The 27,870-nt window shown below is 39.2% G+C and overlaps 1 protein-coding gene across 1 annotated transcript in view; it reads left to right on the top strand.

Moving 5' to 3' along the window:
- The window catches only part of UNC13C (unc-13 homolog C), a 4,920,764-nt gene that overhangs the window by 1,602,989 nt on the left and 3,289,905 nt on the right, over positions 1-27,870 (top strand). The window lies entirely within an intron of this gene.

Consider the following 27,870-nt stretch of genomic DNA (forward strand, 5'->3'; position numbering starts at 1 on the left):
GGATTCTTTACTGCTGCTATACTGCCTCCATGTTTGATTAGTTTAAATTGACAAATCTGCAATCACTCTGCTTTGGATGTACATGCATGCTGAATATGCTATGAGAGTCATTGCAGTATTATTCAGTACAGGTGTAGGAAGAAGGAGGAGTTCAGGAGCTGGGCTGAATGATGAAGATTACCCAAGACATAAACGCTGTATACATGTGCAAGTGGGCTTACCCTGCAGATGCAACCACACTGTTGTATATAGGTTATGAAAATAGAATATGATTTTTACAACTGATTTTTTACATGCAATGTGTATACGTATATGTATATATTTATATATATTTTTTTGATTGCCAAATGGACTAAGGTTGATATATTTCTAGCCATGTAGTATATTGTCTTGGATAAAACCACAGACTTAATAATCTACTTAATAATCTGGTTAAATAAGAGATACCACATTGTTATAAATTTTATTTAAAATACATAAGGGTTATATTACTATGACAGCTACTAAGTAGGGCAGGACCAGCTTGAATGTCACACTGATGGGGGGAGGGATGTGAATTTAACCAATGACACTTTGCTTTACAGCACAATAAACCACTCCCTTACCTGATAAAAAGTATATAGACATTTAGAAAGCTTGTGAGGAAACTAGTGCTCTATTTTTTTTTTTTTACTTGAATCGCTTGTCTGTGTACTTAATAAAGGATTTTCAACTGGAAACAGACTGCCTGCCTTGCTTGGATTACTTTTGAATACTTAGTAATTCTGTACAATTATATATTTTTTATTATTTTCTTTTACTTAACACGAGTTTAAGTTTGCTACTTCTGCTATTGTCTGATCTGATTAATATACAGTGATTAACTAGAGATATATGAACTGAAAATCTTCCACACAGATAAACAGATAATTTCTTACACTTTTTTGTTTTTGGGCACACTATACTTTTTTAGTGGGTTGTTTTGAGACTTCGGGGATACCACAGACATTACTTCTTTCTATTTAAAATATATACATGTACTAGAATGCACCTAGTCTGTATCTCTGAAACGTTTTTGATTTGAGGTTACATTTTTACTACAGCCAGCATAACATTACAGTTCACAACAAGTGCCAAACAATTGAAGCCAGTGACTTCTTAGTCTTCTGAAACTAAGTATTAATGCAACTTCTGTTATTTTATCAGCATTCTATCTAATTTGTTCTGCTCATATAAAGAAGAAATACAGCAGTTAGAGATTACCTCTAGTCTGGTGAGCCTACTCAAGTACTTTAGCCAGTGTCCATACTTCTTCCATGCTGTTTTCCTTGCTGAGTGCCTTGTTACTGTCAGACAGCAACACAATACTTCCACAGAATATGCATGCTTTGTGATATAAAGAGAGCGTAGAAGTTGTTTCTTTTTTTGCAAAAGCTGTGAGTTTTATATACATATTTCCTAGTACCAGCTCAGTAACTGCCTTTAATACCCTTAATACTTGGCATGCCTGGTGTTTTTTATTGTATGCTGTTGCATAATCTAAGGTCTGATATCCACTGATATCAGTGTAGGAGGCAAGTACATATCACATGGTCATAAAAGAGAACACATAAAACTGAGCTCCCCACCACATGCTCAAGAAAAAAGTGGTCCAATATCAGTTGCAGTCACTAAAAAAAAAAAGACAGCATAATGCCAAATGCTGTTTCCTGTAGGAAATCATAGCCTTTGTGGTTTTTAAAAGTGTGCCGGCAAAGACACACTTATTTGGAAATATGTCTGCCTTTTTTGAGTTGGTGCAACTGTGGAGTTAGACTATATAAGTTTGGGGTATGTGAGGGGTTTGTGCTGCTGCAAAATACATGTAAAATGGACTTTTCATGGTCTTAGATTTCAGGCATTTTCTTTTTTGTTCGTGTTTTCGGCACATCATCTTTCAAGACATCAGTGTTTCATAGTAGAACCTATTAACTATATACAGATTTTTTTCCCTACTACTTTCAGCATTTTCAGCAATTACATATTTTAACTAGCCAACAGGCACAGTGTGTGTGTCAGGAGCACAAAATAAGCAACCAATTCCAAATGCAAAAACAAAAAAATGCAGAAATGTCTAATAAAAAAGCTTTATTATCGATTGCCTTGAGTTGAACAAACCCCTCAAAAGGTGATTTGTGGTAAGGGCAGCCTAACTAAGTCAGTTACCAATTGATTTATCCGAAGCTTGGTGTCATTATTCTTGCCTTAACATTTCTTGATACTAGATCTTGGGAATTTAATATTAGGTGTTAAAAGAATTGAAAATGTTCACTTTTATCTTAATCAGGACATAAGACTGTTTTTCTTATGACATTATTAAATAAGTTCATTTCATTATTTGAGAAGCTTTTATCAAAGGTTATTTAACAATTTGAAAAAGTTTAAGTGATTTAACTGCATTCAACTGTATACTTTCAAAAATTATTCTAGACGCTTAATGAGGAACTTGATTTCTAAAAGAAAAAGTGATGTTCTGTGTTACTTTTGAAACTGAACATTGAATTGCCTCTAAACAAAGTGAGAAAGAAAAAGAACTAATAATAGCTGTACTAGTCATTGTTGATAGTTTTCATTGGTGAAGAGGATTATGGAGTTAATTTAGATCTGTATTCATCATTCAGTAAAATAAAGTAAGGTCTGACATCATAAATTATTATCAGTAAAATATCTAGTTAACCAGTATGGATATCATGCATAGTTTGGCAGAAATCTGTAGAATTTTGGAAGATTTGCTACTTAGTCTGTGCTACTTCTAAACCTGGTGAATGACAGAGGTGCTCTTTTCATATCCATTGGTCTACACTGAAGGTCCCCTAGATGGGCCTTGAGCTAAGTCTATCATCTCCACCAACTTTGACATGTTTTTTTCAGAAATTCTTATGATTTAGGAAACATAGAGTCCAGTGGAGTTAGTAAGGGGTTTTCGGGCTTGTGTATTTAATACAATAGATTATGTAGCAAGACACCAAAGTTCTATGCACATCTCAGAGAAGATGTAGTTGGACTTAATAGAGACATAATTATCCATCAAAATATAACTTGCAGAACTGCTGTTTCAGTGACCTTCAGAACAGAAATGTTCACTGCTACACAAAAATGTATGAACAAGTATTCTTAAATATAATATTTTCAATGCCATTCAAAATGGAGAATAAGGGGAAATGCCTTTTACCAGCTCACATAGTATGCAATGCCATTGTTAGACTTAGTAATTCAATTTAAATGGAAGTTGGTTAAACTTAATCAACTGATCACATTTTGATGAAACCAAGTGAGTCTACCAATCTGTCCTTATTTTTGAAAGTGAGGCAGCAACACACAATTCCAGTGAGAAGGGGCATTTGCCCAGCTTCTTTATGTTGCAAAATGGATAGCTAACTGACTAACAAGAACAGCCCATCTAGTTAAAGTAGAAGGTACCACCTAAGAAAGCAAAAAAATGACTAGTGATATTCCTAAGGCCTTAGTTCTGGGACAACTTCTATTCATCATCTGCTTTGCAGATATCCTAGCTACTAATTTACACATGTGGTAATTTAAATTTGCCAATAACTGTAAGCTGGCAGTGTCATTTTCTTAGCGTATGATATCTTTGTAGTGCAGCAAGAACTGTACTATACAAAACAATAGGGAATAGAAACGGAAAGTTTGTAGAGAGTCTGTTAGTGATAGGGTGACTGACTTGGTGACTTTTCAAAGGCGAAGGGCTCATGATGGAAACGGTTAAAGACACACCTAGGTTCATAGGTAGGTACTAGGCTACCTGCCCTGGGGCCTATACAAGCACAGCCAAAAAGGTACCCTGGCTTTTGCCACCCAAGAAAATTATTTTCCTGTGCCACTGTCGAGCAGAGCCACAGAGGTGATCCCCGGGGTGAATTTCCTATTTTCCATCCAATCATCAAGATTTTTATTGAAGAGTGCTAATGAAAAACTTTGTTTGATATAGATAGGTAGTTTATTCCAGAGTATGGGAAGTCTCTGGGACAGGAATCTATCCCTCCAGCATGTTCTGTTTATTGTGGTGACAAGGTTTAGGTCCCTAGAGCATGTAGCTAGGAGGGATTGGGATTTATTTAAGTGGAGCATGTCCAACAGCTCTGGGTTTGACATAGCTTTGTATGTTAGGCAGAGATCACCTCTGAGTAGGCGATATGCGATGCAGTAAAGCTGGAGTTTTTTTGAGATGGTCTGTGTAGGGCATCTGTTTGAGGCTGGTAATCCTCTTTGTGAGGTATTTCTGCGGCCTTTCCAATTGTTGTAGATGTCTTGTGAGGTACATACCAAAAGGGGCATTGTACTCTGTAATGGGTCTAATGAGTGATGAGTAGAGGGGAACAATGACCTCTTTTTTTCTGGATGAGAAACCTTTTGTGATGAGGTGTGCCACGTAGAAGGATTTCCTGACTACTGTGGTGATGTGATTATCAAAGGAGAGACTACTGTCCACCTGTGTCCCAAGGTCTCTTATCACAGTTAAGTATGTCTTATCACTGTCTTATCACTGTTAAGTATACTACTGCCTATGTTGTAGTTCATGGGTACAGAGTTTTTACCAAAGGGGATGACAGTGGACTTTTTGGCATTGAGCTTAAGGCCATGGCTTTGACACCAGGCATCTGTCTCAGTGAGGCCGTTTTGCAGGATGTCCACATCGTTAGGAGTTTCGATTATGGCTGGTAGTTTGCAGTCATCTGCAAACTTCATTAGCCAAAGACCTTCTGTGTTAGCCTGTACTTCAGAAAAGTAGATACCAAACAGGAGAAGACCCAGGAAAGAACCCTGTGATACTCCACTTGTGGCTGGTGTGAAGTCGGATTTGGAGTCTGCTTCTTTCACAGGGTTGTTTCTGTCAGTGAGCCAGTTGGCAACCCATCTTGTGACATAGGGATTTATACCTAGTTCAGTGAGTTTATCTATAATTCCAGAGTGGGGGATGGTGTCAAAAGCCTTGGTAAGATCTAGATAGGTTGTGTGAGTCACCTTACCCTTGTCTACGGCTTTGGTGACTGCTTCAAAGAAGTCTATCAGGTTTAGGAGACATGATCTTGCCTTTTACAATCCTGAACTGAGTGGGGTCCAGAGTTTGGAGATTACCAATGTCTTGGTTTATAAGTTCCATGATGATACATTCCATGGCCTTGCAGACCAGGCTCGTCAGGCTAATGTGGTGGTAGTTCCAGGGGTCTGTGGGGCCTCCCCCCTTGTGGAGTGGGATAAATCTGCTGTGTGCCATTCAGCAGGCACAAAGCCAGGGAAGAGGCTATGACTGAACATGGTACTTAGGTGGGGTGCCAGTTCATTCTGTAGTTCATGTAGAACGCAGCCTGGGATGTTGTCTGGTCCCATGGATGCTGTGTTCTTGGCTTTGGAGAGTGTGTTTTTAACTGTGCAGCCATGATTCCAGGAACTTTGCATTCTTCTGGTATAGAGATGGGCTCTTTAGGGGGTGAGACGGGGTAAAGTTAGCACTGAACCATCTGCCAGGATGTTGGCAATATCAGTTGGGTCTGTATATTTAGTGCCACTGTGCTGTAACTCGGAGCAGATCTGAGTGTTGCCATTGCGATTCTTGACATAGCTATAAAATTCTTTGTGGTTGTCTTTAGAATCAGTGGCAATTTTGTTTTCATAACTAGCTTTGGAGGATTTTATCAGGGATCACAGCTTCTTACTGAGGCTGACCAGGGAGCTCCTCCACTCATGGGATTTTGCTCTGTTTTGCAACAGTTTCTTCCTTCTGTTGTACAGTTTGTTTATGGCAGGGGACCACCAGATTGGCTTCATTTTTTTTGTGGATAGCATCTTAGTTCTGTTTGGGATAGCATGATCCATGCACTCATCTAAGTTCTTATAAAGTGCAATTGTGTAGGATTCAGTAGTCATAACTGTATTGTCCATCTGCATGGCTGTCATGAAGTTCACCACTTCTGTCTTAAGAAGCATGAAGTTGGCTTTGGAAAAATTTTTTACCATGATTTCCTTAATTGGGAGTGGGGGCAGGATGTGGATATCTAGGGTAATTAGCTTATGGTCAGATCGGACCAATGAGGCGTTGACTTCAGGTGTGGAACACTGGTCACTCATGTTGGTAATGACTAGATCTAGGATATTGTTGCCCCTGGTGGGGGTGTGGATAAGTTGATCCAGGGCATTGGAGTTTATGAATTCCAGAAAGCGTTGAGCGAAGGAGTTGGTACATGAATAGTTTTCCCATTTAATGGTGGGGATAGTTGAAATCGCCCATTATTAGGGTGTTTGGTTGAACCCTAATATTTTCCAGTACATCAAGAAAAGAGGAGTGGCAATCCTGGGGCATGGTGGGTGATCTGTAGCAAGCTACAATTTGGATTGCAATTTTGCCCAGAGTTAGTTGCACTTGGATAACCTCGGCTGCATTATGCTGAGCAACTAGCCTGGAGGTGTGGATATCCTTAATGAATATGGACACACCTCTGCCTTTGGTGTTCCAGTCCAGGTTACATGGCCAAAAAGTGTGGTATGAGTTATAGCCTGGCAGTGCAGGGATGCTGTCTGGAGCCTTGAACAAGTTCTCATTCACTGCACAGTTATCGATGTTCTCCATTTTAAGGAGTGCCTCGAGTGAGTGCATTTTGAGATTTAGACTTCTCTTTGAGATTTAGACTTCTAAATCTGGATCTAGACATCCAGTTCAATGGAGTAGAGCAATAAAGCCCCGGCTACAATCCAGGTGACCTGAGTTTTAATAGTGGCTCTGACATCTGATGGACCTTGCAGGGACTATGTGGCATGCCCATCCAGGCAAGAGGGATCATAGCAGACATCTCTTTGCTAGAACTCTAATAATGGCCAGAAGCCAGGAAGGTGACACTGAGTTATATTAGTAGAAGGCCAGATTAATTCTGATCACCCTGATTTGCCTAGGGGGAAGGCACAGGCTGTAGCACTCATTGTCCTCCTATCCTGACAAGCTTTTGTCACCACATAAATGATGGACATTAGGCAAAAAGCAATAACACTGTGGCCTATAGTATGATGGTCTCATCTAGTCCTACTTCACGCCACTTGCCCTACACATCTCTAAGCCAGTTTGATCTGTGCATAGAGAAGGACTCCCTAAACTTTGTATGGAGAAGGATACCATGACCTGTGTATGGAGTAGGACACCAGGGCCAATGCATGGAGAAGGACGCTATGGCCTGTGTATACAGAAGGACTCCATGCACATTCTCCCCAAATGTGAAACTCTCCTGAAATGGATCACACAGCACAATTAATAGGGATGGGACTGATATTAATCCAGGCTATACGAGCTGCAAGGGCCTGATGCCAGTAGCACTGACCAAAAAGGGAAGGACCTGAAGCCAGTAGCACTGGCCAAAACAAGATTCAAATAATACCTGTTTTAATAGTTCATGGATGCAGATTGCTCAGCACAGTTTGTCATCCTACAAACTGAAGGACAAATTACCAACACACCTGAGGAAATGGGAAGTCAAAAGACTGGTTGACTATTAAGAGGTATTCTAGTGAGACAACAGTTGACTGGAGCATGACTGAGTCTCATGAAACAGCTTCTTTCTGTGATTGTCAAGTGTTTATATAATCTGTTTTTTTTTCTGTTTTTGCTTTTTTTTCTTGATACATCCCACTGTCTGCCATGAGGCGAGCCTTTGAATGACTGATTTCTAACTGAACATTTTGCTGTTGCTCAAGCAAGGGTGGCTTGGCTGGCTTTGGTCACTATAGACTGTAACAAAATGCATGGGCCTCAAGTCATCCCTTTACTATGCTACGTTGACATCACAGCATCTCACACAAAATGAGTTATCTTTTTTTCTCTGATATGATGCACCCTCAGAATGAGAATAATATAGCAAGGAGAGTGTGAAGATGAAACTCTGGCAACTCGAAGTGGATTGGGGTTTTCTTTCTTTGAAACAATTTCTACAGTTTGGTGTGGGTAACAGTTGTATGAAACTAAGTTTTGCACTTATGCATATGTTTGCCGGAGGAAATAGTTTCTTGCAGAAGTTGTTTTATATTTAAAGAAGTTTAGTTTTGAATTAACGGGCTTTAATTTACCAAGAGATATCACTGCTCTGCAGTGGTCCAAAGGAAGTTTCATTAAAAGTTTCATCCTTTTTAAACCAGTGACTGAGACAAATTTCCAGCGCTGCTTTTTCTCAGCTGCACCCAATGTTAAACATTCTGCTCAAAGCCAAAATAAGCATCAATACGTAGTTCTGAACTACAACTAGAACCTAATGGTTTTCTTAATTAATTATAGTACTCAATGACCACTATAGAGAAACAGGATTCAGGAAAACTATAGTCTGATTCATGAGACACATTCTGAGAAAGGCTAACTTGTAGAAACGTCACTTGTTAAAGGTGAAGCAGACAGGGTATAAGAAGCAGTACTGATGTGATACTCTTACTGTGAAATATTATCTCTAGTGTTTTTTCCTTCTGGAGTGGTTTCATCTCCAGAAATACACAGACAGGAAGGAGATATTAGTAATGAGAGTTAACATAAATGACACTGTGAGCACAGACATCAGGAAAAAGATGTCTGCAGCTCTTATAGATTGATACTAGGCTAGCTATCCTTGTGAACCATTTAAGCCAAGCTAATTTCTCTTCAAAGGTGAAAATCAAACCTTGTACCTCGTGTCTGTGAGGTACATACCTTAAGCATTATGTTAACCCCAACCTCTAAATTAAAATTTATTTCTAAAGGAAAGAAGAAGCAGACCTTGCAACTGTTCCTATCTCCAGCCCTGATTTAGGATGTCCCTACATTCAGGCTAGGTTTACCCCTTCATAAACTTTTCTCAATCCCTCTCATCATATGTGATTTTTGAAGTTATCTAGTACACAGAAAACCACATAACGTGACCAACATATTAGTGTCAACACTAATTTAAAGAAAGACGACACATGCCTTACAACTCCCTTTCCTGAAGCAAAAATAGATGACCTAGTTTGGTAGAATTTTGCACTACAGTTCATTAAGGTATACACATTTTATATTGTCTCTGTAATAAGCTTACAACTTTTCCATCATTTTTGTTACTCTCGGTTTTTTAAACAAGTATTAATTGGTAATATTCCACATTCCTACTAAGAGTAGAAAGATTTAAAAGGTATTCGCTATTCATATTCTATGGCACACCCCTCAACTGTCTAGATTTTTGCATAATGTCCATATTTTTGCCTCATATGTTTGGTATGTTCCTCATATTTTTTTTTTCTGGGAAATCACTGGCAACTCATTGAGGACTCAAGTCAAAAGATAATGAAGGACATTTCAGTTTCAGACTTCATGCCAGTCAGAAAATTCATGTTAATATAAAACCTGTTATTCCATCAACGTCCTATGTTTGTACGAGCAATATTTAAAAATTGTCCCAATTTTGGGCATTTGTTGCCACATTATTTATGGCTTTGTCCAGATCCTTGCTCTAAGAGGTTGAGAGGTATGTTCTCTGCTAATTACATGTCCCAATTTTTGGCTGGATGTTCCACCTTTTCAAAGGCCTTTATACCTATTATTATGGCTTCAGGTAGAGAGGTTGGAGAAGGAGTGAGGCAGAGGCATAAGAAACACCTTCAAGTTCCTCAAGGAAGTCTACAGGGTATCAAAGGCAGCATTTTTATATAAAGTTCAATGAAAAAAACATGTAGTAATAATACGAGAATAAAAGGAAGAATTTAAAGAAATACTGTTTCACTGAGGGAGAAGTACACTTTCAACAATTTGCCCAGGAAATGACTGTGTAGTGAAGGTTCATACATTCAGAAATATGTGACTGGCAAGTGTGTGTGTGTGTGTGTGTGTGTGTGTGTGTGTGTGGGTGTGTGTGTGTGTGTGTGTGTGTGTGTGTGTGTGTGTGTGTGTGTGTGTGTGTGTGTGTGTGTGTGTGTGTGTGTGTGTGTGTGTGTGTACCTGTGTAGGGGTCAGTAGCATAATATCTAGCATGTATGTGTACTGGGAAGTTACAGAGAAAGGTAGACTATATAAGCCATGTGGCTTTATCTTTGAACAGTATAATTTATTGCATCTCTTTTTGGTAAGACTTTAAGTATCTTTTGTGTTGGCAAAGTGATAGATTATCAAATGATTCTCTCAGGGTCGACTTTGTCAAACATGTTTTGTAGTAAGAGTAGTGAGCCTGAGGTCGAGTGAGCTATAATAAAGAGAAGCAATATGTTCTTTTACAATTTACTTTTCCCTTTCTTCCAGGTTTGTGAATCCTCAGAGCTAGTCTATTTAGAGATTAAGGGTGTGAGAGAAAAGGTGCATTGATTTATTGGGAAAATGCTTTCTTTGTATTATATGCAGCATTAATTAAGTTTTACAACATTTTGGGCTCTCAATAGTTTGGAGTTTGCACAGTCTGTAAACTGATTGCATGCACTGTCAGAATAGGTGGTGGACAGGGACTCCAAGGAGGCCTTCAAGAGGCCATGTGATCGACAGAGGAAAAAGTGATGGTGTGATAATGCTGATATTTTGGATGAAAGATGTCTACAATGTTGTGATCTTACAGGATCATTTAGGTTCTGTTGCACATGCTCCATAATGACCAGGAAGAAATATACAATACAGCTAGGACAAATAAGGATAATGGATACTGCTCGGGCAATTAAGGCTGCTGAACCACATGGACTTAGCACTGTAGGTAATGAAGTCTCCCTTACATATGCTTCTTCTGCATCTGATTATGCTGTGTTCTACTTTCTGAAAAAACATTGACAAACAGCAGGTATGAATGCAAGAGTTAATGATTATTGTCAGCATATTGTTGCAATGGGTGATGCAGGGACTAGCCTTTTCAGCAAAGGGCAGTAAGTTCTGGTATGATGGTCGCTTTCAAAGAAGTATCATAGGTTCATAGGTAAGTACTAGGCTATCGGCCCTGGGGCTTATATAAGCCTAGCCAAAAAGGTTCCCTGGCTTTTTCCACCCAAGAAAATTATTTTCCTGTGCCCCTGTCAAGCAGTGCCGCAGAAGTGATCCCCAGGGTGAATTTTCTATTTCCCATCCAGTCATCAAGATTTTTCATAAAGAGGGCTAATGAGCTTTGCTTGACAATGAATGGGTAGTTTGTTCCAGAGTATGGGAAGTCTCTGGGTCAGGATTCTATCCCTCCAGCATGTTCTGTTTATTGTGGTGATGAGGTTTAGTTCCCTGGAGCATGTGGTTCAGATTGATTGGGATTTCTTTAAGTGTAGCATGTCCAACAGCTCTGGGTTTGAAATAGCTTTGTATGTTAGGCAGAGATTGCCTCTGAGTAGGCAATATGCGAAGGAGTAGAGCTGAAGTTTTTTGAGATGGTCTGCGTATGGTATATGCTTGAGGCCAGTAATCCTATTACTGAGGTATTTCTGTGGCCTTTCCAGTTGTTGTAGGTGTCTTGTGAGATACATGCCAAATGGGGCATTGTACTCTATAATGGGTCTGATGAGGGATGAATAGAGAGGAACATTGACCTCCTTTTTTCCTAGAGGAGAACCCTTTTGTTATGAGGTTTGCCATGTAGAAGGCATAACTGAGCTTTAGAAAAGTGAAGGAAACTTAAGTAGTAACTTAAGTGAATAATCGTGGCATCCTGAATTGTTAGTACTTCAGACAATGGAAAAAAAGAAAAAAAGGAGTGAAACCAGAGTTGATGCATTAAACATTACTTAATTATTCTGAGAAATGTGTATATTAGAAGTGCTAAGATTTAACTACCAGTGATCAGTATCTTGAAACTTAAAGATAGCTTCAAATTTCAAGGTAAAAATTAAAGCAGCCAAGAAAATAATTAAAATGTTGTATCAAGTAAATGGTAAGAATCGGTAAATTAAGATTAAAAATTCACTAGTGAAAGATGTCTTAGTCACTTAGCTTAGCCTATGTGAAACAATATTTGCCCTACTTTTGCTGATCATACTACAGTAGGCGAAGCAACTTGCACTAAATGAGCTTTTGGCAGTTTACCAGTTAACTTGTTATAGTAAGCTGTTAATCACAACAGTAGGCAGGCATTCTAATTAAGCCTGCCAGGTTGACACCTAGGCAAAGAAGGTCTCTTGCAGAGGGTAGGAGCTTTCTAGAATTTCATGTGATGGATAACAAACAAAGCTGAATTAGTCATTCTTTCAAGGGCAGCACTAAAGTGCACTTGATTTTTTTCTTGGGGAAGGGGGATTGAGGAGAGGAGAAGTAGGATCAAAAGCATTAAAAGGCAAAGACAAAACAGGAAGACTCTTTTCCCTATGGTAAGTTTACAGAAAGATAAGAAAAATTAAAACAAGTCTGTGTCGATAAAGTAAATATCTGCAAATGCACAATAGATTGTGGGATGCTGACAAACTAGTTTAAAAATTAAATTTACTTTACCATGTTGAGTCCTCTGTAGGCATATTGTGGTATTTATATAATGCTGGAACCCTGGGTAGTGTGGTGCAGAGAGATAAAGCTCAAACTGCACCCCGCATGACCTGTGCTCAATTAATTAGAGGTATGGGTGGTGTAGGGATTGGGTGAGGGACAATGAGAGTGATCAGTTGATGCCACCTCACTCATTCTTGGAGTGGGTGATCCTTGGAGGGAGGGAGGCTGTCTAGCCCAACTGTGGTAGCAGCATTGAGACAGATGAGCACTGATCTGCATTGATAAACAGCTTGGCTGGACATTTGCTAATGAGTGAAAGTCAGCACACACCTCCTGAAGGCAGCCATTGCTGAGCACAAAAGAGTGCTGTGGGGGTTAAAGGCTAGGACACACCCAATCAGCAGTATGATACTGCACCAACTGCTGCACATGACTCCTAACCATGTCTGCGATGTGGGTCTTTGTGAGGCCAGAGAAGATAGGGTTGATTTGTAGAACTGGTAAATGAGGAGAGGATGTGGCCAGAGTTGGATCTTGCACTCGGTGACCTAGGCAGTTGCCTTGGGCCTGCAGGTTGGGAACTTTCACATTTGAATTAATTTAAATTTAAATAAAAGGTAAATGCCACGTCAGCATCTTCTCCTTTTAGAAGGTGCATGCTGCATTCATTCATGCACGCACCTCAAAACCTAATAACAGAGCTGGGGATTCTCTCTTCTCTAATACGGTAGGTAAATCCTGGAATCCTCCCTAATGACATCATCATCTCACTCACCTCTCTATCTCTATTTAAAAACAGAATTAAACTTCTCCTCAAAACATACTGGCTATGCCCCTGCTCCAGACCAGACTAGTCATCTACCTCTACTAACTTGACTTACCTATCCACTCCCTACTATCCTCTACTACATTTTCCCACCTTATTATATTTTTCTGTTCTACCTTTTTTCACTATGTCTGTCCTCTTTATATATCTTTTCTTAAGCTAATCCTTTGCTACAATACTACACATCAAACTCCCTTTTTTCACTTCTGACAACCTATACTATGTCACCATACTTAAAAATAGCACTATATTATACGGCAGGTCCTCAGTGCTAGATCCTGCTTAACCTTTCTGCTGTAATTCACATGTTGCAAGTACTGATGATTTTTTCTTTCTTTTTTTTCCTTTTTACTGTGATTATTTCCTTTTATCTACCTCTGACTTAACTTGCATTGTTATCTAAGTTCTTTCAATTTGCACTGTTTGTGACCTTTTACCTCAGTGTTACATCCTGTTACACGTTACCATTGTTGATGCATTTTTTTTTATACCAGGAAAATTGCTATTTTTACTAGAAAATTAGATTTTATTTCTTATTTTTTTATTTGTTTGTACTTCTATTATTGTATTTGGATCATGTCTTGGAGCTTATCTCCTCAGGCCTCTACTGAAAATGGACATATATCCAGTTAGACTAGCCCGGTCAACAAATGTAAAATAAAATAAATAAATGCATGCAATGTGGATCCACTTTGTGAGAGAGATGCCACATGCATAATTTAAATTTAGCATTCCATTCGTAAAGTGTGGAATTTAAACCTGCAATAGTAGTCATTCTGTACATGTGTGTAAAAAGCCTTAAGGCTGGTCAGTTATTCAATTAGCTTGATCAGGCTCAAACCCTGTACCTTGGTTATGGGAAATGAACTTGAGTCCTCTACAAAAACTACCAGACTGCTCAATGAATTGTGAATTTCAGCAGAAACAAGAGCCTGAGTTCTCTACAGCAACTATCAAACTGCTGAAGGAATTGTGTATTTCAGTGCATTTTTAAGGAATTTTGAGTTTCAGTGTACTTTGAAGGAATTTTGAGTTTCAAGGGAAGAGACGTCTACTGTTGTCCATGTTAAATCTGTTCAACGTGCAACTGTTTTGTTTAAAAAATGGCCCCTGGTGTTTGTGCTATAGAATCTGAAAGTAGTGGTAGTAGTAGTACAATGGATAGCCTACTTGTTTTTGGTGCAAAAATTGGGTTCTACTACTACACCATGTAGAGAGATTGCTGACACTGCAATGCACTTTTGGGGGGTGCATTCCTGAGTGTACCCTTCTTTGGATGAAATGCAAAGTAACTATGAACTTGGTTTGCCAGCCATTTTCTGTTGAAATGTTATCAGCTTACCAACTTTTTTTAATATAACATAGGCAATTAATTCTTCAGTGGCAGCAGGCTATGAATTTCTAGATGAAACTCTGAAATTTAAAGTTGTTTGTCAGTAGCATCCTGGTCATTAGTTACAGACCTCTTCAGTGTGGAATTGTTTAGATGACTTTTACTTCTGTAGATAATGTACATATTGACTGATATGGTGGATTGTAATGACAGATATTTGAGTGGCCTTTTATGGTTAAACTGTTCTGAAATAGGTAGATTTGTCATTACTGGTTCATACATTTTGTTTCATTGCTTACTGGAAAATGTTCAAAACTAGATATTTAAAACACATTCTAACAAATTATGCTGTATTACATAAATAATATAATTTAATACAATCAAGAAGATGAATCAAAGAATTCATACATGTATGCATGGCCCTAAAATGTGTGCAAGGAACCCAGACTGACACAACTTCCTGTGAGGAAAAGGTTAGTTTGCTTTTGTTTTCTTGTATTTTGTATTATTTTATTGCTTTTTCTATATTTTATACTGTGATTTGTTTTCTTTACACTGCGTTTTACTTCTATACTACTGTTAACTGCATTTTAAAACTTGAAAACAGGCCACAGCTCTGTCTCTTGTGGGTCAGACAGAATTTTGTCACCCTTCCACCCTGTTACTGTTGTGTTCTGAAACACCACTGTCTTTCTAGTTGCATGCACCTTATGTTAATGTGACCATATATGTCCTTCCCTCTCTCCTTTCACTGGCTGGTGTGAGTAAGCACAAAATTAGCATTTTGTGAAATCACTCCCCTTCAGCTATATAAATTTATTGGCAATCCTGTATTCCATAGTACCAGAATACAAAAGTGCCCACCCCCTTTCAATCTATCTTGCTCTTTTAAAAAATAGTGGCTCTTTACTTAGCTAAAACTAAAGTTACCCACTTTCATATCTAACTGCTTAGTGCCCACTGCAATGTTTAGGATAAACCATTTTTTCATCTTACCTTTAAATAAGTATTGAAAGATCACCAGTCATTGGAGAGCCCACATTTTGCCTCTCAGTAATCATCTTGGGATTAGTGCTTCTGTTTTCACTGGTGAGAGAAGGAGTACAGGAACATTATTTCCTGGACACTGCTTATCACCAAAAAGTCAAACTGCTTTACAGGTGACAGCTTGGAAGCTGTGCTTATATTCTTGTCCTGGTGAGAGAAGAAACAGAGAGCATTGATTCCTGACTGATTCTGGTTGGAGAGTGAGTGTCTGTGCTTAGCGTTCCTGATTGGTCTGGTTGCTCTTCAAGGCATCTACCAGAAAAAGGGTACAAGCCTACCTACCTTGCATCATCAAGGACAAGACTCTGGATCACCAAACAGGCTGTGGCCTGCTTCTCTTCTTTGGATTGGTGCCAACATTTTGCTTCTGTTGCAAGAAGAACCAAAGAAGTCTTGTATCCCAACAGAGTGAACCTGTGGTGAGACCAGCATTAGTAGTAGCCAGGCAGTAGCCATTCATGTGACTCCCCTCTTTTCATTCTTGACAAGCTAATTATTTGTTTTCAGCAAGTGCTGCTTGATTTGTTTCTAACTTCAGATTATCTGCCTAAATCCTTCATCCTTAAATTTTCAGGGTTTGGCAGTGCTCTGTACACACTCAAACACCTTGAGTGACATTTTTCCTTTAAAAACACAATTGAAATTTCTCCAGTACCTAGTTGCACACAGGACAACTCGTTTGCATTGACAAGCACTGTCCACATAGTTGCAAACCGGATAACCCTGACAGTGATTGATATTCTAACTCCAACTGTCTAATCAATAAGGAAGGGTCTGTTGCCATGGATATGGACTTTCCTACTGTCTCTGTTACTGACCTGTTAGCTATGGGTATCCAGAGGCAATGTATAAATTGCCTCATGTTTACTGACAACCAGTTAATTCTCAAACAAGCTGATAATATCACTGGAGGCAAAGCTCTTGCATAAAAGTACTCCTAATGTCAATAAGGTTGTCAGTAGTACACATGTTGCACCCATCATGCACAGTTCAAAGCAGACATATTGACCCACATATACTGAGGCACTTACATGTAACCTTCCTAAACCACAAAGACTTCCTAGACGAAGTACACAAAACAAATATTCTCAGCAGCCCTAAATGCACTTTTTCAAAACAACACCCACATCAACTCACAGAGATATATCTCATGGAGCCTCTACCTCTAAGCCCACAAGGCAAGCCACCACACAATCCAACATTCTAGTCATTGGAGACTCCATCATGAGACACACTGATGTCCCTTTCACCAGGCTGAGTAAGGAGAAAGTTACAGTCATTTGCTTATCAGGGGCTAATATCCACCACATTACATATGCACTCAGGTCACTGGACCACATTTACCAATATGACTCAGTCATAGTCCATGTGGGATTAAATGACCATAGACTTACCTCCATAGACCATATGAAGAGAGACATCATGGAGCTGTTAGAATGTGTGTCTCAGGCTGGTATGAGCCTACCATTGAGCAGCATTTTACCTTCTCCAGGGATGACGAAATAATATGAACAAAAGATGATTGACTTTAATAATTGGCTCAGTTTCTGGTGTCATTCTAAGGGAGTGCAATATTTGTCAGCATGGAAGGAGATCGTCAACAGATCACACTGCTTTGCCAGGGATGGTCTGCACCTCTCCTCTCTAGGCTTTTGAATATTAGCTAAAACATTGTCTTCCCCCATAGTGCCTTTTTTAGGTAATGCCAAACTGAAAATACTGACAACATAGCAAATCAAAACCAAGAAAATCTAAAGGTATTACTGCTCCATGCTAGGAGTCTAAACAAAAAACTCCATTCCCTGGAAGCTCTCTTTACTCTAGAGAATGCTGACATCTGTGCAGTCACTGAGACATGGTTTATAGCTGCAGAAAGCTCACCAACAGTGCAAGGTTATAATGCCTTCCACACATTTAGGTCAGCTACATCACAGGCAGAGACTAAAGATGGAGGTGTCTCTATTTAGATCAAAACTAAATATCCTTCAAGACTCGTCAAACTAGACAATGCACTTGAGCTGCTCCATGTTTAAATCACCATAGGTAAAATACAATACCACTACTTTGCAAGCTATAGGCCACCCTCTATGACCCAGGAAACCCATACCATGTATTTAAACTTATTAGAAACACTAGGAATCCAACCCAATACCATATTCATAGGTCACTTTAATTACCCCACTATTAACTGGGAATCCTATATGACACTAAACGTACATGCACAGAGATTTCCAGATTTTGTAAACACAAATTCCCTGGACCAGACAGTCAATACACCAGCCAGGGGTGCAACCATACTGGATCTGGTCCTCACTAATATTGGAGACTGCTGCATACCCCCTACTACAATGCATTCCCTGGTAAGGTCAGACCACAAAATGGTCTGCTTTGAAGTAAAAATAAAACCTGGACCCCCAGCTAAACCTGGAATATTCAAAAACTATTCTAAGTCTAACCTCCTGCTATTAATTGAGAACCTGGCAAAGTTTTAAGCCCCATAAACCCTGAGAACACTACTGCCTATGCAGAACTGTTCACAGAAACCCAATACAAGCATGTTAATAGCTGTATAGAGGCAGCTGTATCCACCAGGAAAAAGTACAGAACTAACTCAAAAAACAAGCTACCCTGGTGGAGTCACAAAATCAATAGGGTGTATAACAGGAGGATGAAAACCATGGCAAAAATTAGGAGGTGCAGGACCCAGCATAATATAATCACTCTCATGAAGCTAACAACTCAGAGAACAAATAAAGTCTAACAAAGCCAAATTTGAAGTAAGTTTTGCCTCCCAGGCCAAGGATAACCACAAAGCATTCTTTAGCTACGTCAGAGACTCCCCAAACTCTGGAATAGACTGCCCATACATGTCAAGCAGAGTGCCACTTTGGACCTCTTCAAAAGGAATCTTGACGATTGGATGGGAGAAAGGAAATTCACCCCAGGGATCACATCAGTCTCCCTGCTAGACAGGGGTCCAGGGAAGTAAATAGTGTGGGAAGAAATAGCCAGGGAATTGTTATGGATAGGCTTGTATAGGCCCTAGGGCTGATAGCCTGGTACCAACCTATGAACCTATGCAGCCTGAAAAGCAATACACAATTGTGTGCAGAGCTCATTGTGAATGGATCCACGTATACTGAGCCAGAAGCTACAGCAAACCTCCTGGCTGATAAATTCAGCTCCAACTTTACCCATCTCTCCCTCTCAACCTTCCCTCAGGAAATATCATCATATATAACTCCCCTACTATCACTAGGGAACAGGTCCTTAATATTCTGTCTAAGATTAAAAACACTGCATAAATGGGCCCAGGATGCCTTTTAAATAGCATGAAACATGCTATACAAGTCAGTATTCTATGCATGTACTACAGGAACATTCACAGCATGAGATTCACAGAACAACTGTTTCGCTGCCAGGAAATTACAAAATGAGTTTATATTTGTCCAGCTTAAAAATGGATAATAATAACTTGACAGATTGTTGCCTGTGCAAAGTACATACATTCATATAATGTTGTCCTCTGCTGAAATTGAACAACAGCCTATGTAAGTCCACCAACTAATGACTAGTGTATGAATCGCATGCACCACAGTGGAAGTCTTAACACAACTGTGAGACTCCACTTATGTGAAGTGATTAGATCATATGACTGTGTTCTAAATAATTTGTGTGAGATAAAAAGGATGGGAGATGCTTCTCCCACTGTAATTGTACACATTATCATTGTGGTACATATCATTTAGGCATAACAGTATAACATCACACAATGCTTACAGACAGTCAGTGTGGATTTTGAACACCTGACTATGTGATGATAAAAGCTACACGATAGTGTGAAGAATTAACATGGTATGGTACAATTTTTGCTACAATTGTGAGACATTTGGATATTTGAAGCATGACATTGTGTTATTGCTGCAAGGGATATGTGTGCCTGTAATTTCTTTAAATGACTGTTGCTATATGTGTATTTGTAACACAATATTGCCTAATATTAGTTATGTCCAAACACATATGATACATAATGCAGTCATCACTGTATCAGTAGAATGGCAATTGTGCACAATGTGTAGATGCTCACAGATTCAAACACACAACTTTCTAAGACAGCAACATACAGAACATTGTCTCATTTCCTCACTCCACAAAAGAAGCCTTAGTAATTCCCTTTGAAAATCCAAATTTCAACAAATGCCATCATCAGTATCAAATAAAACATTTTTCTGTGATAAATGAGCAGGAGTTCTTGTAAGAGGAATCTCCAGCTATACATGTATACAGAAGATAATTTAGTGCAACATTGTTAAGGAGATACACACAGTGATAATGACACAACTGAGTCTAAGGAGTAATGGCAGGATATGAACTGCCTTCCTAAGATCACCAGGTATAAAACATTGCCTAAATCTCTTATGCCACACAAGATGTTGATTTACAATTGCTACAGTGAATATTTGAACGGATGATATCACCATTGTTTAATAGAATGATGTTTCTGCTAAAAAGGAAATAAGGTGGTTGAACAGCACAGTAACACCACACAGCTATATTCCTTCTCGACAGTTGTCAGTCATTGTTGGATTCAAACCACCAACCTATTCAGATACACAGTCTAAAGAGCACAGTATCAATAGCCAGCATCAAAGAACAAGTCATAGTAGGACTGTGAGGTAGTTCATTTTTGAAAGCATGATGAAATCATTTTGTTGTAAAAAACAGGTATTGATGGAGAATACAAGAAGTGTATAGGGTAGCCAGTGAAAATTCATCTGCTAAGTGGAAGTTTACATAAGGAGTATTGTCACAGAGCCAGTTGTAAATGGCATTACACACATTTACAGTATTTAAGCAATGATGTATTCAAACCCTTTAACCATCTAGGTGCCAATGCTAGAAAATGCAGTATTAACTGCAAGCACCACAGTTGAAGTCTATATTTTATAGTGAGAGAGTACACTTATGAAAGAATCACCTCATCATTGTGTTGCAGAGAAGATGTCTGTGTAAAAGTGGGATAAGGGGATGGATGAATTATCTCCCAGTTTAAATTCTTATGGTCAAAGTACATACAGCACATCGTGGATTGACTGACCTAATGATTAAGGTGTTTACCTTACAGACACAAGGTGCAGGGTTTGATTCTTACATGGGGTAATTTGCTAGGCTGAAAATGGCCCACAAGGGCAGTTAGCCTAGTATTAATCTATGAACCTTGAATATCTATTGCGGAAGCTATACATACCAGACATTTAAGCCATACACACAAGTTCACCACTGTCAGATTTGAACTACTTACCTAATTAGTTACATAATCTAGAGTCCGCAGTATGAGTATGGACTTTAGACAGGGTGACCTCATCAGTCTGTTGCATGGAAGATATTTTTATTAAAAGTGGGATGAAGTGAAAAAGGGAGTTGTGTCCAAAGTTAAAGTTTTCTCCTTAGTGGAAGTGGACATAGCACATATGTTGCTGAAGCTGTATGTAGCTGAAAACAGAACCACACACAGCTGTGTGCACACATACACAGACACACACACACACACACACACACACACACACACACACACACATGTTCACCAGTGTCAGATTCAAGCAACCTACCTAACTAGTTACATAATCTAGAGAAAAAATAAGAATTGAGAAGAAGGATAAGAAAGCACACTTGGCTTATTTACTGTCACTGCTACAAGAGTATTTAACATGGTAAACAGAGATACAGTAATTTAAGACTGACTGTAGATATACATAAGAGATGTCTGTATGTGTGTGAGTTTAAGTAGATGCGGGACTGCATTTCCATGTAAAAGGCAGTATTTGTGGTTGAAAATATATTTCAAATGCATGGAGCTGCATGACCTCACAAATACATGTTGGAATATGTTACATACATATTTAACAAAGACATGCTGTCTTAAACACATACTTATGATATGTGATAACTGATGAGTATAAAAAAACTATTGTACAAATCATGCCTATGCAATTGCATTTTAAATTAAATATAATCATTGTCATGTTTAACATAATGTACACACATTATATTGGCCTTATATAACAAGCATTAATGATACATTTTTGCAATAAGCATAGCTGTGATGTTTTATTTAGTGCTACTTTCCTAGTCAAAAATCTCTGACATGGCATTCTGACACCATATGTAAAAAGTGGCTGTAAACTGGAGTCAAACCCTGCTTTAGCAGTCCTTTTTGCTCACTTTCTGCACCTGGAAAGTTCCTTGACAGGTGCATTTTCTTCAGTCAATACTATCCACAGAGCTAATGGCGTTGCACCAACACCAGGCTCAGCTGTGCTACAGAAAGTGGCCCAAACAAAATTTTTACTTTTTTCCTTCTGCCATAAACTGTGTTTCCATGTTGCCAAGCAGAGTACAAATGCAAGAGGCATTACAAAAAATAAATAAAAACATTTACCTTGCATTGCACCACATTTAATGGATATATGTAGCAAGGGATTCAGCAGTTATAGCATTATCATGATACATTTATCTTCTTCACATCTGCCTGCCACATCAAAAGTAGTATTTACATTACACATCATGAGGATTTCATGTTAACAGCAATTGTTCTGAAAGGGGGACACTCAAAATGGCAGGAGTTCATTCTTGTCACAGTACACACAGCTACTCATGACATAACGGTTTACAATATAATGTATTAATTTCATGATGCATACTTATGGATAAGTTCTCCAGCATATATGACTGATATGTCCGTATTATTCATATTACTGCATTTATGTTGTCAAACCTTTAAAATATGTCATTTACAGCATCCACAGAACAAATTGTTATTAATAATGAGAACAGGTGAGTTTACAGCAACATCTTTGTAACATCAATTCACATGGGCTACAAGAAAGATTTTTATCACTTATCACAGATTGTAGCCTGCTCAATTCATATACAACATGGGGTGTCAATATTAATTCTGAATCCAATCATAAAATAATTATGCAAACTGGATGTGAATCCTGCATTATCCAGACTATTTCTCTAAGATCACTTCTCTTACACTTTTTGCCAGAGAGACTTAAAAGACAGGTGGAATTTCTTCACTCAGTAATGTCCAGGGTGCTGATGAAAGCCCACAGGCACCTGTTACAATTGCTCTGATGATGGCATTCCAAATTAAATTTATTTTTTTACCTTAGATAGTGAAAACTTGTTCACTGCCATATCATTTCGCATAACAGTATAACATCACACAATGCTTACAGACTGTCAATGCTGTAACTGTACACATTATCATCGTGGTACATATCATTTACGCATAACAGTATAACATCACAATGCTACAGACTGTCATTGCTGTAACTGTACACATTATCATCGTGGTACATATCATTTACGCATAACAGTATAACATCACACAATGCTTACAGACTGTCAATGCTGTAACTGTACACATTATCATCGTGGTACATATCATTTACGCATAACAGTATAACATCACACAATGCTTACAGACTGTCATTGCTGTAACTGTACACATTATCATCGTGGTACATATCATTTACATAACAGTATAACATCACACAATGCTTACAGACTGTCAATGCTGTAACTGTACACATTATCATCGTGGTACATATCATTTACGCATAACAGTATAACATCACACAATGCTTACAGACTGTCAATGCTGTAACTGTACACATTATCATCGTGGTACATATCATTTACGCATAACAGTATAACATCACACAATGCTTACAGACTGTCAATGCTGTAACTGTACACATTATCATCGTGGTACATATCATTTACGCATAACAGTATAACATCACACAATGCTTACAGACTGTCAATGCTGTAACTGTACACATTATCATCGTGGTACATATCATTTACGCATAACAGTATAACATCACACAATGCTTACAGACTGTCAATGCTGTAACTGTACACATTATCATCGTGGTACATATCATTTCGCATAACAGTATAACATCACACAATGCTTACAGACTGTCAATGCTGTAACTGTACACTATTATCATCGTGGTACATATCATTTACGCATAACAGTATAACATCACACAATGCTTACAGACTGTCAATGCTGTAACTGTACACATTATCATCGTGGTACATATCATTTAGGCAAAACAGTATAACATCACACAATGCTTACAGACTGTCAATGTGGATTTTGAACACCTGACTATGTGATGATAAAAGCTACACGATAGTGTGAAGAATTAACATGGAATGGTACAATTTTTGCTACAATTGTGAGACATTTGGATATTTGAAGCATGCCATTGTGTTATTGCTGCAAGGGATATGTGTGCCTGTAATTTCTTTAAATGACTGTTGCTATATGTGTATTTGTAACTGATGAATTGTTCTGATGAAGCTCGCGATGCGAGAGAAAGCGCTTAACCTTATTCATTAAACACGTCTTGTTCTTAGTCTCTCAGTTTTGCAGTTTATTTTTCAGCTGAATTTTGGTCTGTGGGAATCTAGCAGCCAGCGTTTTGGCAGTTGCTGCTTTTTTGGTTGAAGATTTTGTGGATCCACTTCGCTGATTTCTGTTGTCGACATGATGAATACTTATGGATAAGTTCTCCAGCACATATGACTGATATGTCCATATTATTCATATTACTGCATTTATGTTGTCAAACCTTTAAAATATGTCATTTACAGCATCCACAGAAGAAATGATTAATAATGAGAACAGGTGAGTTTACAGCAACATCTTTGTAACATCAATTCACATGGGCTACAAGAAAGATTTTTATCACTTATCACAGATTGTAGCCTGTTCAATTCATATACAACATGGGGTGTCAATATTAATTCTGAATCCAATCATAAAATAATTATGCACACTGGATGTGAATCCTGCATTATCCAGACTATTTCTCTAAGATCACTTCTCTTACACTTTTTGCCAGAGAGACTTAAAAGACAGGTGGAATTTCTTCACTCAGTAATGTCCAGGGTGCTGATGAAAGCCAACAGGCACCTGTTACAATTGCTCTGATGATGGCATTCCAAATTAAATAAATTTTTTTACCTTAGATAGTGAAAACTTGTTCACTGCTAGGGACTACTACCAGTCAAAAGTGCACAATGTGAAATTGATGGCAAAGATTCAGAAAAAAAATCATAGGATCATAGGATGTTACTAGGCTAATGTCCCTAGGGCCCTTGCAAGCCTGGCCAAGAGTTTATCCCCAAAAAAGAAACCTCAGTCAGCACCTGTTGACCCTGTCAGTGAGGGACAAAGGTGGAACCCCTGGGACAAATTTGTGGTTACCCATCCACTCATCAAGGTTGTACTTAAACAGAGTCAGTGAGGTACTCTGTTTGACATGGATGGGAAGTCTATTCCAGAGAAGTGGCAGCCTCTGGGAGACAACCCTGTCTCTCCAGCAGGTTTTGTTGATGTCGCTTATTAGATTTAGGCCTATCGAGTGGGTAATGTGCAAGGAGTTAAGCCTTACAGATATGGAGCATCTCTAGTAGGGCAGGGTCCTATATTGCCTTGTAGGCGAGACACAGATCACCTCTAAGCAATCTGTATGATACCGAGTAAAGTGATAGTGTTATGAGCCTATCCACATAAGACAGGAGTTGGAAGCCATGGATTCTCTTTGTGAGGTATTTCTGTGGCCTTTCCAGTTGGTGCAGGTGTTTGGAGAGGTACATACCAAATGGGGAATTATGCTCAATTATAGGTCTAATGAGGGAGAAGTACAGAGAGGTAATAACCTCCTTTTTTTCCTGGATGCAATCCCTTTACTTATGAGATGAACCAAGTAAAAGGCTTTTCTGACCGCTGCCGCCACATGATGGTCGAATGTGAGATTGTTGTCATCCTGACTATCCAGGTCTATCACCATGGGCTGTGTGCTTAGGGGGTTGCCATTAATGTGATAATCTGCAGGGACCGTGTTTTTGCAGAATGGTATGATAATACATTTTTTGCAGTTAACTTAAGGCCATGACTTTGGCACCAGTTATTTGTAGCTGTGAGACTCTCTTTCAGTATGTTAATGTCATTTGAGGAGTCAGTGATGGCACCCAACTTACAGTCATCCACAAACATGGTCTGCCACAAGCCCTTAGTCTTTGCCTGGACCTCTGAGAAGTAGATGCCAAACAGTAGGGGTCCCAGGACAGATCCCTGGGAAACACCACTAATGACAGGTCTGCTTTCAGAGGTGGCGGCACATATTTTGACCTTGTGGGTCCTATCTGTAAGCCAGTTGTCCACCCATCCGACGAGATAGGGATTAACACCAAGTTGTGTTAGCTTGTTATTTGATGCCTGAGTGGGGAATTGTGTCAAAGGCCTTGGCCAGGTCAAGGTAAGCTGTATGTTCTGACTTTCCCTCAACCAGGGCCCTGGTGACAGTCACAAAGAAGTCAATTAGGTTCAGTAGGCAAGAGCTGCCCCTGATGAATCTGAATTGGGTGAGGTTGAGTGTTTGGAGATTGCCTATGTCCTTGTTTATGAGATCCATAATAATACTTTCCATGGCTTTACAGATCAGACTTGTCAATCTAATGGGGGGATAGTTTCCCGGGTCAGTAGTGGCACCCACTTTGTGCAAGGGGATGACAATGGTGGTTCTCCACTCTACTGGAATGACGCCTGTAATTAGGCTGTGATTGAATAAGGTGCTCAGTGGCAAAGTTTTTTCTTGGAGATGGTGCAGAATACAGCCTGGGATATTATCTGGTCCCATGGAAGCTGTGTTCTTTGCCTTGGATGGGCCTTTATCACTTGATCTATGGAGATGTGAGGTGTGGGGCAAGTATCAGGAATGTTGACTGGGCCTTTGGGGCAATAAAGGGGTGAAGTTTGTGTTGAATCTATCAGCTAGTAGGTTGGCTAATTCAGTAAGATAAGTGTAAATGATACCATTAAGTACTAATTCGGAACAAACTTGGGCTTTGCCATGGAGGTTCCTAACGTAATTGAAGAAGGACTTGTGGTTTCCCTTTGTTTCAGAGGCTAGTTTCAACTCATAATTGGCTTTGGAGTTTTTCACTAGTGATCTAATTTGCTTGTTGAGGCAGAGGAAGGAGATTTTCCCATTTGGAATTTTTTCCTTTTTAACCTTGGACAACAGTTTCTTTGTTTTGTTGTAAAGCCTGTCAATAGAGGATGTCCACCAGACAGGTGCTGGTTTTAGTTTTGTTGGGTATAGCTGAGTCCATGCAGTTGTACATGTGCTTGTATACTGCACTGGTGTACTATTCAGCATAGTTTTCTGCATCCTTTGAGGGGGGTGGTTGTGTGAAGCTGCTGATACCCTCCCTTAGCAGGGTGTAGTCAGCTTTTGAGAAGTTTTTTAGCCTGGTTATGGCTGGGGAGGGGTTGGGTGGGATAGAAACTTCAAATGAGACAGACTGATGATCTGATCTTACAAGGGAAGAACATACTTTAGGAATGATGCAGAGGTCACCCATGTTGTTGAGAACCAAGTCCAGTATGTTATCTCCCTTTGTGGGGGATGAGACCAGCTGGTCTAGTGCATTGGAGTTGATGAAGTCAAGGAATCATTGGGTGAATGCATTAGTGCAGGAATAGTTCACTCAGTCTATGGTAGGGTAGTTGAAGTCACCAAGGATCAGGATGTTAGGGGGTACCTTGATGGAGTCAAGTAGGTCCAGGTAGGAGGAGTGGGTGTCCTGAGACATGGATGGGGGTCTGTAGCTGACTATAACTTGAATGTGTCTTGCCAACTGTCAGTTGTACCTGGAGTAATTCCATTGCATCGTGCTGATAAACCAATCTAGAGGTGTGCCTCTCTTTAATGAAGATAGAGACTCCACCACACTTAGTATTTCCAACCTCATTTTGGGGTCATAAAGTGTGGAATGAGGTATAGCCTGGTAAGGCAGGAGTGCTCTCCACAGTCCTGAACCAAGTTTCCATGACTTCACAGACACCGGCATCTTCCAGTTTGAGGAGAGCCTCCAGTGAGTGTATTTTCAGATTAAGGCTCCTAGCATTGAACAGCATGACCTTCAATTTGCCTTTTAACAGATCTTTCATGTTGGAAGAGTTGCCTTTGAGACATAGACTCAATAAGGCACAATGGGGGAAGCAACAGCCTTGGCCAAGATCCGGAAATCCCGGGGTGACAGGTGAAGGCCGTCTCTGGAAAAGCAATGAGGCCTGTCAACCATATCATCCCAGGCAGACAAATACTGGATCCCCTTGGAAAGACACCAGAAACTAAGCCAATTTTTAAAGTCAATCATTTTTTTGTTGGCATTGTGGCA

The sequence above is a fragment of the Protopterus annectens genome, chromosome 7.part1 (genome assembly GCF_019279795.1).
Source record: "Protopterus annectens isolate FY-2018-M chromosome 7.part1, PAN1.0, whole genome shotgun sequence".
In the NCBI taxonomy this organism is placed as follows: Eukaryota; Metazoa; Chordata; order Ceratodontiformes; family Protopteridae; genus Protopterus; species Protopterus annectens.